The sequence below is a fragment of the Triturus cristatus genome, chromosome 2_2 (assembly GCF_964204655.1).
Source record: "Triturus cristatus chromosome 2_2, aTriCri1.1, whole genome shotgun sequence".
In the NCBI taxonomy this organism is placed as follows: domain Eukaryota; kingdom Metazoa; phylum Chordata; class Amphibia; order Caudata; family Salamandridae; genus Triturus; species Triturus cristatus.
Window position 1 is genome coordinate 654,768,318 of NC_140582.1, and position 13,363 is coordinate 654,781,680.

Consider the following 13,363-nt stretch of genomic DNA (forward strand, 5'->3'; position numbering starts at 1 on the left):
CAATAGGCTAGTGTGAAGTTCTTTATCTGTGAGCTGAGTTAAGGTCTTTAAAGTGGAAGTAGGGCTGTGCACAGCTCCGCCTCCATCCTGCTTGGATAACTCATCCTGCCAACACCTAGTGCCTCTATTGTGTGGTCGTCTGGGTACACAAAGGCCAACTATACCTTGTCATGTTGCCCAGGAAACAGGCTATAAGCACGAAATGGCTAGGACAAGAAAATGCCAACTTTCTAATTGTGGCATTTTCAGAATTGTGACTTAAAATCAAACAACACCATTAAAGAGGATCTTAAATTACAATTCCATAGACACCAAACATGTAATTTCTACCTGCTCCCAAACATAATTGACCACTTAAGAATTGTAATAAGGTAACCCAATGTTATCCTATAGAAGAGGTAGGCCTCACAGTTGTGAAAAACATATTTGTGAGTTTTTCACTACCAGGATATTTATAAAATAAGAGTATATGTCCACCTTTTTAAATACAATGCCCCCTGCACTATGGGCTGTTTATGGCCTACTTTAGGTGTGACATACGTAATAAAAAGGGAGTTTTAGGCCTGGCAAGGGGATTATTTTGCCAAGTTGAATTGTCAGTTTAAAACTGAATACAGGCTGCAAAGAAAGGCCTGAGGCATGTTTTAAGGGTCTACTGAAGTGGGTGGCACAATAAGCATTTAATTTTACAGTTTGGTATATGGTATTCCACTTTACTAGGGTCATATAATCAAATTAAATATGCCAATCAAGTTTAAGCCAATCTTACCATATTTTAGGGAGTGAGCTCAAGCACTTTAGTGATAAAGTACACAGAGCCCTAAAGCCAACAAACATGAATTCAGAAAAACAGGAGGGAAGGCAATACGTTTGGAGGTGAACCTGCAGAGAGGGCCACGTCCAGGATTATACATATAAAGAGTAATCTGGGGGAGAAAATCCTACTATAAGAGTACTTTTAGCTTACTATTAATGTTCTGTTGCATTTAGCTCTATTTTTTAGCGCAAGATGCATATTCGTGCCTATTTTGGATGTGAGGGTGCATTTTGAGCTAAGAAAGTAGAGCTACATGCTGGGACTAACGTTGAGGGGAAATCCTACCCCAAGTGCACATTTAACAAGCACAAGTGGCTACTTTTGCTTGTTATTCATGTTCTGTTGCATGTAGCACTATTTCTTAGAGTGGAACGCATCCTTGTGTCCATTTTAGATGCAATGGGGCTTTTTTGCACTGAGAAAATAGCACTGAAGGCAGAATTACATTTTTCGCATAATTCTGCATAATTTTCCAGAATTGTTGGGTAATTCTGTGTGAATACACTACACTGCATTTTACAAATTACACCCACCCCTAAAAATTATTTGCAGTTTAAAAACAGAGTCCACAGAATCAACAGACATTATCTACTGTGCTTATTAAAGGGCTTTCAACAGAGTCAAACGTCTGTCTACTAGGCCTGGGTGGTGAACTCCGCTCCGTTTGCTGAGTTTACATTGATTTCCACACTCCGCGGAGCATGTGAAGTTGTGAAAAAGTTTTTTCCTCACTCGCCAACATTAATTTGCCGAGCGCTAGTGAGGAAAATCCACCGCTAGACCACCTCCCAGGAAAATGTCTCAACGCGGGCAGTCACGGATGGTCACGACCGCTTGCATTGAGAAACTATCCATTCCCATTGAGGAAGCTGCTGCTCAAGCAGTAAGTCTACTTGAGCGGCATAAAGAAGTAGTGCCCTCTTGCGCTGCGCATGGTGCAGTTCACTCCGATTTTCCAGCACGGGACAAACACCCGGCACTAATGCACTCCGCCGCTTGTGGAACTCCGCATAGTGCAGCAGCTTGTCACTGCGCAAACTTCACCTAGGCCTACTGTCTACAGACTTTGAAAACGAATGCTACAATATTTGGGTCAAGTTGGTTGCAAGGTTAACCCACATCCACAGTTTTTTCCAAGAAGCTAAATTTCAGGAAAGGCAAGGCTTAATGTTCACGATTTTACTTCGATAGCACGAGTTTCACAAGCCAATATACCAATGGAACATAACTGAATATAACACTAGATGTATATTGGTAAAGCACAGATTCACCCTTAGTGGCATTTTCGCTCTGAATAACAGATGTTTATTATAAATGAATTTATCATATCTGCTGGGATTCGAACCCATGCCCATGTGGATATAAAAGTTCACTGAATCTTCAGACCCACAATATCCATACCAGAACTGCTAGGAGCAAGAGAGTTGGAGATTCAGAGGCATGAAGGCTTTTTGCTGGGGACAAGCTCAGGAGAAGGGAATTGCACAATTACCTCATCCTCCACTGCTGAACCAAGCTCTGTTATATGCTGGGGAGATCCATTACTACTTCCTCTGATTCAAAAGCAAAACCATCACCCAAACAAACACATCATAAATAGATGATTTTTAAGAGTACAGAACGTCTCAATGTTGATGGCACAGATGTTCCATTGAGGGTTAAAGTTGCATCCAGAGCCTGTGCACTTGAAGCACCAGAGGCTGTAGCTCTGAATGTACTTGAGATTTTTGAACAGTTTCAGGAGCCCTTATTTTAAAACCTGCAGACTTTGAGCTGAAACAAGTCACAGAGCCCTGAAGAGTGAGGTAGGTGCACAGCAAGCTTTCCCGAATTGGAGATTTAAAGGAAGTATTCCCAGCAACTGCAGGGCAGATTTAACCATAGCTTATTGGGTCTTTAACCAAGCATTGCCTAACAGCCCCCACTGATCACTTACAACAGAGAAAAGAGGACTGAGGAACTTCAAAGTCTTGTTGAGGCTACCATTGATGCATGGTTGGGGTCAGGTACATAAGGGCGTAGCTCAGAGTTCATTGCGGAACTCATCCACTCCTGGACTACAAAGGACCACGTAATCCACCTGGTAACTTTGGCCCCACAGTTAACAATACCAGAGTTACCCCTGGATTGCAAGTTAGCCCTGAGGGGCCCCATAGAAATGAAGAATTACCAGCAAAACTGGTAATCCCGGGTTCAATTTCCTTTGTAATTTTGACTGCCAAGGCAGTGAATTCTCTATGTGAAAATAAAAAAACAGACATGCTGTTTCCTGCAGAGCTTATTATTCTGCTGGGGTCAGTAGCTGCTGTCTCTGACTCCAATGCAATTAAAGAGGCCACTCTTAATTAGGTCTTGGTGGAACTCGCAGAGGTTTGCTCTGCAGAATTCCGTGGAGTTCTCAAAAAACACACCACAATGGGCAGAAGAATGCTCAGCCATCTATTCGCGCTGCTTTTTTGTGCCAGCAACGAGTTCCACGCTGAAAAATCAGCGCGAACGGCATCACCCATGTGCATGGGCGTGGCCATTTTGTTTTACCTGCTTTCTGTTCTGTCCATTATGCTAGGCCTGATTTTTTAATCCAATCTATTTTACTCCTCCCTCCATCCCACTCATTATCCCCTCATTTCCCTTTCTACTTCCTTTAGTTCTTCCTTTCTGCTTCTGTTTACTATTTTCCATGTGTTTCCATGCCAGTTCCATGTTGGAGCACCAGGGAGCAAGAGGAGATGCCAGTGCGGCTTCTACAAGATGCACACAAATCTTGGGATCTGGCTCGACTCCACTCTTGGGTTCCTGGAACACACCAAGAAGGTCGCTGGTACCTGCTTTGGACTTACCCGGGGTCTGAGGCCCATGTTGGGTCTCTTTGACCCACCCACCCGCCAGTTGATAGTCCAGGCGACTATTTTGTCCAGATTAGACTATTCCAACTCACTTATGTTAGGCACCAACAAGGCGGAAGTGACTCGCCTTCAGCGAGCCTAGAATGCAGCATCCGAGTCCTGCTGAGGCTCCCCAGAACCTGCTCCACGACGGGTGTATTGCGTCGCCTACACTGGCTACCTATGTCCAATCTGCGGGTCCCCTATGTGCCCACTGGCCAGCTACGCTCTGCTGAGCAATTTCTAGCAACGGTCCCCCGGGTGAAACGCCTCAGAGCGGGGGCCGGTCCTGTCGGTATCTTGCCGCTAAACTGTGGAACTCTCTCCCTGTTCAGATCCACTGCCTAGATTGCCTGTTACCCTTCCGTAAGGCCATCAAAACGTATCTGTTCCACACGGTGTAGCCCCTAGCTTTCCACTGACACTGCTACCAGCACCGGGACGCCTCTTTGCTGAGGCAGCTGTGCGCTATACAAGAAAACATAACATAACCTTGCGGTTGTTGGCACTGCCAAGGGGAGCAGCCACATCCCCTTTTTAGCCATTTAGTAGGTGGGTTTTCAAAGTGCTACCCCACACTTTGGCTGGCCTAGTGCTTGCGTTCACGTGAGCGTGCACGCACGCAGGCGCCATCTGTCTTTCGCGGGTCATTAAGTGCATCGCAATCGCAATCACTTTCACTTTCGCTCAAGTCGCGGCCGAACTTCTTGCTCGCGATCACTTTTTTTTTTCTTTTCGCCTACTTGTTTTTTTATTGTATTACAAATATGCGGAGGTGTAGTTTATGTCAAAAGATACATTTGTACTTGTATTCTGCTTTCATAAAATAGTCGTTCATATTTAGGCTTTAACTGTTAGTGTTTGCTTGAAGCGGTAGGCAAAATCAAATCCCTAGAAGGAAAGCAGACCCTTCATTCAAAGCTCTAGGGTGACCTCTAAACAACTGAACTTAGTTTTTACTCAAATGTTTTCCTTCAGGAAATAACCACTTCCTGGAAAAACGTTCATCCGCCCAAGACAATGTTTTCAATGGGAAGTTCGAGTTGTCCTCGGTTACACTGGTGCTGAATGGACCCAAACTTAAGGCTTTGTTAGGGCAACACCGAAAATATTCTGAAACACAAAAATTCTGGGCTTTGCGAGTACTTGGTTTACAGGCACACGCGTTTAGATGCAAGGAGATTGTGGGAAATGCATAGGTGTACTGCTGACATGACGAGCTCGGTTTTATTATTATGGAGGCCCTTACAGAGAGTTGTATTGCTGCAGGCTTGCGGTGAGCCGTCTCAGTTTGTGTATCTGTGTGTATCTAGGCTACTGTTTTGAAATCTGTTGTCGCGGTTAACATTTACTTTACCACGAGAGGGAAAGAGCAGAGGAAAGAGCAGCATGTTGCCACGCTCATTCTGTGGTGTTTGCTTAACGTCTTATGTCCTTCAGTAAACGAGCCTGGCCTGCTCTCTTTGCAGGCTTCTCCCACTCTGGGTCAGCACGAGGTCAGTGAAGGAGGCGATTAGGTGCCGCCGGCCACAGGTACCACTCGGTACAACGCAGGCAGCAGCGCTTCGATGGGTTGGTTCCTGGTACTCCCCTCTGGAAGCCTTTACTTACAGCCACCCTTGAGCACCTGAAATAACAAGCATTGGCATAGCCAATAGGTCTTGCCTTTGGGACCTTATAAGTGTTTGGTTATCCAGCACAATATCCTTGGTGCAACAACATCAACTGTTGCATGGCTAAACACTTATAAGGTCCCAAAGGCGAGACCTATTGGCTATGCCAAAGTTTGTTTCTAAGGCGCTCTGCGCTTGTTTTACATGTGCAGCACCACCGCCCCTCCATGCTGGCAGCAGGTCTTGCATGGGGTACACCCTGTGAGAGCGTCTGGTGCTGTGTGGGAGAGTGCAGTGGTGTGCTGACATAGTGGGGTGCAGCACACAGTACAGCAGCTGAAGCACCGCTGTGTGGATATAATTGACCACAAACAGGACCTGCTCAACCCACTGGGCATTATTTGTCATGTTCTACAATGCTTATCTGTTTTTTCCAAACAGCATGCTGCTCACACACAGAGGTAAGTTAAGTTTACATTAGGAATATTATGCAATCCAGTTTTAGCCAGCTAGGTGCTCTGCACTACCTAATGTACTCAGCAGCAGCGGCGATCGCTTGTGTTAATTATCTAAGAAGTCATGCAAATTTTGTCCTGTCACTAAGATAGTGGTGGTAGTCATATCAGTGAGTTTGCGTGCTCTGTGCCTATCTTTATGCCGCTCCTTCAGTCCCAGTCTCTATGTGATGTGTAGTATACATCTATTCATTGAAAAGGGTGACTGAGTTGCCCCATTAAAGGGGGCTGAGAAGCAAACACGATTCATTTGGAAATGCAATGCATTAGTAATTCCAAATGTATCTTAGGAAGTTAGCAATAGGGCTTAGGTTTAGGAAATTAGGATTATGTCAACTCGATACTAGTACCACAGGCAATCTTTGTTACTGTATTTGCATGTAAAAATATTTTTGGGGTGATTAATTGTACCACTAATCTATTTTTCTAATCTTTTTTATTTCTTGCACCAGCATCCAGGGCCAAGAAGAAGGGGGCATCATCAATGGCGGATCAGGAAGGGACTGCCACCACCACCAACTCCACCGCCGTGTCTGATGGCTCTGATGGCCCCCCAGTAAGTCCTGTTGTTATTATTTATCTAACTTTTACCTCTCCTCTCCATTAGAATAGTTTTGCCTTGTTTATTCTTTTTTATACTGTCTCTTTTTTTCCAACTCCTCTCCTATCTAATGTTTGTTAAATTCTTGTTATCCCTGCATTATGCTTTGTTTCAATATTTTATGTTTCTGTGGCTCATTTCCTCCTGTCTGTACTAGTAGTCTGTAGTTTCTTCTTCTTTTTAGTAAGGCTTTCTTTTTCTTGCTCATGTTCAAACAGTAAAACATAAGATTGCCCATGGTGATGGTGGACCCCCAATGTTGTCTTGTGTTATTATTCATTTTATACAAGCAGTTTCAATGACAGTGTAGCATGGCAGGAAAGTAGTCTGAGGTCCCATAGCATTTGACGACCAAGACCTCATTGACCAATGTATTCCACCCCTTCATTGTGCTTCAATGACTCTGCGTCATCATAGTTGTGCCCCTCCCTTACAAAAAATTGGCTTGACTACCTAGATTTTCTAACATTATCAACCAACAAAATGCCAAAAGTGGTATTTCCGATAGAAGATACTGTTTAACCGATCGGTAGTGGTGTAATGCGTGTGTAATGGATGTCCATGCCATACTGGAAATTTGTGGGGATACAGATGGGGGGCACATGTTGTGCCCCCCTGAATGTATGACCAATGCAGGGGCCACATGGGGGACTTGTAGGGTCCCCTTTGTTCTTGTTCCACCAGACTTTTCATGGCGGTGCTCTGCCATGAAATTACTGGCAAAGCAGGAACTCAAAATATGCTGAGCGGGACTATGCCAGTCCCCGCTCAGCATATTGCATTGTGGAGCTCCTGTGCCACCGCCAGGGAATGACTGTTCCCTGGCCCAGCTGGGGGTCCACCGCCCCTACGATTTTAACAGTTGGAATACGGCAGATGGTGGACCGCCTGCACGAGTCTGGCGGTCACAAGCCCGCCAGACTCACAATCAGGCCTTTGAGTGATTGTTTTCTACAGAATACTTTCCTGTATCCTTTAAATGCATATTCCATAAGACGATTATTTCAGGCCTGGATTTCCAGCCACAAAGGTCCCAGGAGTAGGGAAAATAGTTGCACACACTCAAATCACAAGCCCTTTGGCATATACTCAATTTGACTGGTTTTGCCAGAAGGGTAGTTGCTGCAAAACATGAGTATGTTTTTGCGGCAAGGCTGTTTAGGTTTTTATTAGGAAATACTTTAGAAGTAAAAAATGATTCAGTCTGCTTTTATAATCTAGTGCTATTCTGCCATAATTTCTTTCAGCCAGTCAGTGCTTTTATGCGAGACAGGTGTGGGTAAAAATTGACCCTGTGACTCTTCTAATCACATCAAATTCAAGGGGACCAGGAATGTACTGCTACTGTGCCATTATATCATTTTGAACAAGTGTGTCCACACAGCATTGTTTACTATTCGTCTTTGTAATTTTCTTTTCCTTTTTTAGCTACTCCTGCTCCACCACCACCTACCCAGTGGGAGATAGCAGTCCGGCTGCGGTGGCAGAGGTTGGAGGCCATCCAGGCTGCATAACGTTGGCTGGTGGCTCTGGAGGAGGAGGAGACTGAAGCGGTAGCATCAGCCACTTCACCAGGTGCCAGTTCCTCCAGCTAGCCACAAGCGCCTGCATCCTTCCAGCAACAACATTGCCAGCACTGCTGGTAGCCACCTGAACCACCACTGCTGCCCCTCTCCCACCCAGACTGCCAGTTCCAATGCTGTATGCTACGTGAGCTTCTCCATCAGATAGCACACATCGAGGAACAACAGCAACAACTCCTGAACCAGATCGATAATACCCTCTCCTGAGCCCTTTTTTATTTTTTGTTTTGGTGGGAAGGACTTTGTTGTGGGTAGAGAGGATGGAAATTGAGAAGGGCAGTTTTGGACTTTGATTTGAACTCTTCTTTGGACTTTGGTCAGGGTGATATTTATTTGTTTGGGGAGAAGGGTGGGCCTGTTGTAGGTGGAGATGGTGGGGTTTGTTGATAAAAAGTAAAAGGAAAGATTCTTCTGATACTTTATACCTGAAGTCATTTTTTGAGTTTTACTTTTACTTTGTACTGCTGCCATTTCAATCAGCCTGTATTTTCAATCTGCTTATCAAAGTGTATATTAGTTAGTTATAGTTATTATACCCTTGTCCTAATACCCTAAATAACTATATTGACCATTAGGGTGGGGTATGCTGCCATTGCCTATATTGCCTACAACAACTTAGATAAACAGAAAATTACTTATTTGCATAAGGAGTTAGTTACTTCCCACCTAAACTAGTTCACATCACTCCATAGTTCTCTTACTTGAATAGATGAAGCGATGACTGCTACCTCTCTCAATCTTGCAATACCTTACTGCAGGATTTCCCAGAGTGCCTTCTTAATGGTGGTGGTAGTAGTAGCAGCAGACTAGTCCACTAACAGTGAAGACATCGCAAGCTGATGTCCCACTCCCACCTAGATGAGCTCCAACGGTAGGATTAATCAATAGGATTATCCATCACAGACAACTAATTTGAAAGAAACACACAGCTAGTATGTTATATTTACATCATAGCTTTACAAAGACTGAGATCAGACTACTACCACCATGACACAACTAAGAATACCTGATATTATAATAGAAACTAGCAATAGAAACTTCTTCTGAGCAATGGGTGGCTAGTATTTAGTTAAAACTAAAGGTACAAATCCTCAAGTCAGGAAAAGTGGACTCAGAATCAGGAGTGGACAAAGTTAAGTGTTTACGCAACACATTGCCTGAATGATGATGATGTTGATGAATGATGTTCTATATCTGGAATATGGGTCCCATTGAGGCGTGGATGGGTAAGTGGGGTTGGTGTGGACTGTTTCTCAGGTAATATTAGATCCCGCAGTAAGTTGGTGTCGCTTTCACCACATCCACCCCACCAAGTGTGTGATCGTGTGTGACCCATTTAAGATGTAAATTAAGTCATACCTCAATAAATCACAGAGCCTGGGGGAAGAGAGTGTGGGGATTGATTAATGAATGGGAAAGGGGATTTAGTGAAAGATGTGGCAAAGATAAACACTACACAACAACAATATTCATCAGGGTGATAAGCAGCACATCATCATCATCGATCTGTTTTGGAAGGAAATGAAGGAATTACACAGTTCAGTTAAATGCTTTGCAAACAGTCCTTCAGCTCCAGAGACACAGGTTGTTATGTATCTAAATGTTTTGCCATCTAGGTTTGAAAAATACAAATTATGGAGGAGAGAAGTAAAGTCACACAGTTCTAAAAATTAGGATTGCTAAAAGAAAAATGATATTGTATTGCCAAATTGGGCAGTGCACCTGCATTCTTCTCGGAATGTTCGTCTTGCGTGCCTGGCTTCACAGCTATGGTAAGGTAAGCAAGAGTGTTATGGAGCTTTCACGTTTCATGCAGGATTGGAGAAGGCCTGTGGATTATAAAACAACAACGATATTGTAGAGTCAACGAGAAGGACAGAAGCTAAGCATTATGAAGAGTGTACCAAGAAGACTCAGAGGAGGAGCAAATGCATAGGATACTGCAATCATTCAATTTATGGCTCATATGAGATCAATTCAATGAGAACAGAAAGCAATTTAAAACCAATCATGGACAAGTAGCTGCATAAAATGGGGTGATAAATCTCACAACTGTCATAATAACATTTAGCTGAGTGCGTGCATCATGTGATGATGCAGCATCACACGTCTGGTTCCAGTTATAAGCAACAGCCCCCAACCACAAGCACATACGAGGAGTTTCACCTTAGAGCCAGCATACACACTCATCAGCGTTTTCCAAACTTTCGCACCTCTCTCCAGTCCACAGAGCTGAGTAGGTCTTAAAGTCATCGTCATCATGGTTTCCCTTTGAAGTTGATAACATCCCACTTGTGGCTGTTTAGGTAGTCCCACCCTGAGTCCTTCCATTTCCTCCTGACTCAGAGTAATGAATTAGTCCAACTCCATCCCGACCCGAGCCAGATAGACCTGTGGTGCACAGAATTTGAGTATTTTGTGTAGATTTGTGTTTATTAACTCAAGTGACCGGGCTGGTCTCTAAAGAACCTGAAAAAAAGAAATGCACCCTGCAAGTATATCACGCTAAGTATGAAAGGGCCAAGCACCTTCAGGAAAAAATGATCACCCATCAGGCCCCAAATATTGCAAATCATCTAAATGAAGTTTACAAATTGGTTGAACACCCTCCCTCACTGTCTGCCACCATGTGAATCGTCAATCATCACTCATAATCACTCAATAATATATCACTCATTGGTGCAAGAGTTTCCTGTTCCAATCCAAGCACAGTGGTAGATACACAATTGTATCTCCTCTATGATGCAAGCAACACATTGAAATTTGGCAGTCTTGTAAATCAACTGACCTTTACTGGAGCAGCCCTGCTAGGTGATGAAAAAAGACGGACAGGCATAGGAGGGAGGCAGGCATAGTCTGCAATGCTCTGAAGGGAAGGGGAAGGCTTCTTCATTGAACACTGGTCAAACTCCAATCTGGCCATACATATGCCTAAAAATTGTGGGGCTGCATAAGTCGGACACAAACATGTTTCACTAATGACATCTTTTTTTTTTTTTTAATGAAAGCAGTTTGACGATAAATAATTAAAAAGTCCTAGGGTGGCCTTCTCAGTCATGGAAGTAGAGTTTGTCCTTAAACTTAGGTGGCTTGCCCAGAAGTTGGTTAGCTAACACACTTGAGTCTGACTAATCACCCTCATGCTCCTCCTCCTGTGGTATTTCAGGAACAGTGTAATTGTGTGGTATGAAGTGTTGGTTCACTTTGATCATGGTCAATCTCTCCACGTTTTGAGTAGGGGTGGGTGAAACTCATGGAGTTTTACTCTGTGGAATTACGTGGAGTTACACAAAAACTCCATAAGATTTAATGGAGATCCGCTTACCCATATGGCATCAATGCATGAGGCACATCTGGTGTCAAGTTAACTATTGTAAAACTTCCTTAAAATGTCTACTGTGCCGCCTGTCGAAAGCATGAGAAATGGTCAGCCTAGGAGTGAAAGGGAATGGAAGACCATCACCAAACAAATCCAAGACATTCAGACTACTGATGATAAATAAATGATCCACCCAAAGCTAAACACGTTCATACTTTACAAGACAAGCCACCCAAACATAAAGCTGGTGGCTGCTGTCCTGAACAGCCATGCACCATGTAGTAGATTCATGCGGAAGCATTGCTAGGTGGCCAACTGTTCTACTTTAAACAGGTTTGGGCAGTTTACCCTGTTGCCCACAGTAAGCTGGTGCAGGAAACAAATATCTTACAGCAGACCATGGTGCCTGAACCACCAAACACCAAAGGAAGCTACATGCATGTACTCGCTGAATTAAGCAACTGACTCGGATTAAGTGTGCTCAGAGAATGCCTCCTCGTGAAAGGTTAAAAAGCAGTTTGTTATTAGAAGCAGGAAAATAAATGTGAATCTGATTTGGGAAAAGGTATGTTCTACAAATGAAACAAAGAAACGGTTAAACTTCTGTTGTGCCTAAAATCGCATATGGAAACTGCATGAATCAGTGTGTTGAGCTTCTAACCAAATTAGAAACACCTTAAATGCAGTGCACTTAGGCCTTAAAGTGCTACAATTAAAGGAAATAAATAAATTGTACTTAAAATAGGTTAAAGCGGAAACAAATGGTGCTTATAAACATTAGCCGAGCATACTCATGTTCCTTTGCAACTTTGACGCACTTGAATATTTAAAAACCACACAAGTAACATAATTGGTTAACTGTAAAAGAATGAAAAACGTCTCCTGACTGAGCCATGATAGCAGAAACATTCAATTCAACAGTTGCAATGTGTAACAGCATAGATAAATTTGGCACTTACAGCGCACGTATGCATCCATGCAAGCCATCACACTGATATGGTCAACCACCAGGGATCCAGAAATGGCGTATTAATGGAGAAGACACACACAAACATGAAGATAGAAAATTGGCTTCTTTTAGGACATACCTAACCTTTCTTTAGACTCACCTGCATCGCTTCCCCCATGCTCCGGGTGTTATGTGCCCAGGTTAGCCCTATGTAACAAAGCAGCACATTTCTTACATTGCCCTATTTTCACAATAACATTTCTGCTGTGACCTTTTGCACATATTTGCGTGCACGACAATGTTGGATTAGTTTCTCTGAAACTATTTTGTTTACACATCTCGCACAACATTATCATGATGCATTGAACATCATGTACAAGGCCCTTCTACGCACTATGTACAAATGTCGTTTTATTTGCATCATGGCAAGAAAGGGCTATCTACATATCCATAACATCACTAATCTATACGCACATTGCAAGGCTGATTTCTATTATAAATAAAGAGCATTCCAAAGGTTTAGCAGAGGAGGAACTTCAGCTGACACAGAGGGTCCCTGCATGCTCAGACTTCACCATGCAGCAGTCTGACATCTGGCGAGGGATATCCAGTTCGCGACCAAGAAGGGTCCTACATTCTCTCCCGTCAGGTACTAGGATTGGATCGTCCTTTCGGGGTATTCTTGTCTTCACACCTACACACACTCCAGGTACATGCAGAGTAGGGTTTGCATAGTAGGAGTATGCATGATTACTGCCTTGTTTATAATGTTTCATATATCCACTGTTTTAGTACCATGGTAAAACTGTATCTACTATTTACTCTTTTGGTACTTGTAATCACCTTCATCTGCTTCTGTCTACTGAATATGGCAGCACATGTGTGCTTTACAAGAATAAAATTGGTTCAATAAATAAATTGACAACGTCCCACTGTGTATTCTGTATATTTAGGCTTTCATGTTTTCAGTCTCTATTTTTGGTAAATTCAGTTTTTCCCCCCAGTTTTTTCAATACCTTAAAAAACAGTGGTTATCAGTGGATACACATTGTTTTTCCGGTGTTTATGGAATGTTTTGCTT

At 43.2% G+C, this 13,363-nt stretch overlaps 1 long non-coding RNA gene across 4 annotated transcripts in view; it reads left to right on the forward strand.

The window, feature by feature from the left end:
* The window catches only part of LOC146862620 (uncharacterized), a 223,428-nt gene extending 210,308 nt beyond the window's left edge, over window positions 1–13,120 (forward strand). For all 4 annotated transcript variants that reach the window (XR_014978156.1, XR_014978158.1, XR_014978157.1 and 1 more), the window contains 2 exons: window positions 6,283–6,386; window positions 7,860–13,120. This is a non-coding gene — a long non-coding RNA (uncharacterized LOC146862620). The remainder of the gene's footprint in view (window positions 1–6,282; window positions 6,387–7,859) is intronic.
* The last annotated feature ends 243 nt before the right edge of the window (window positions 13,121–13,363 follow it).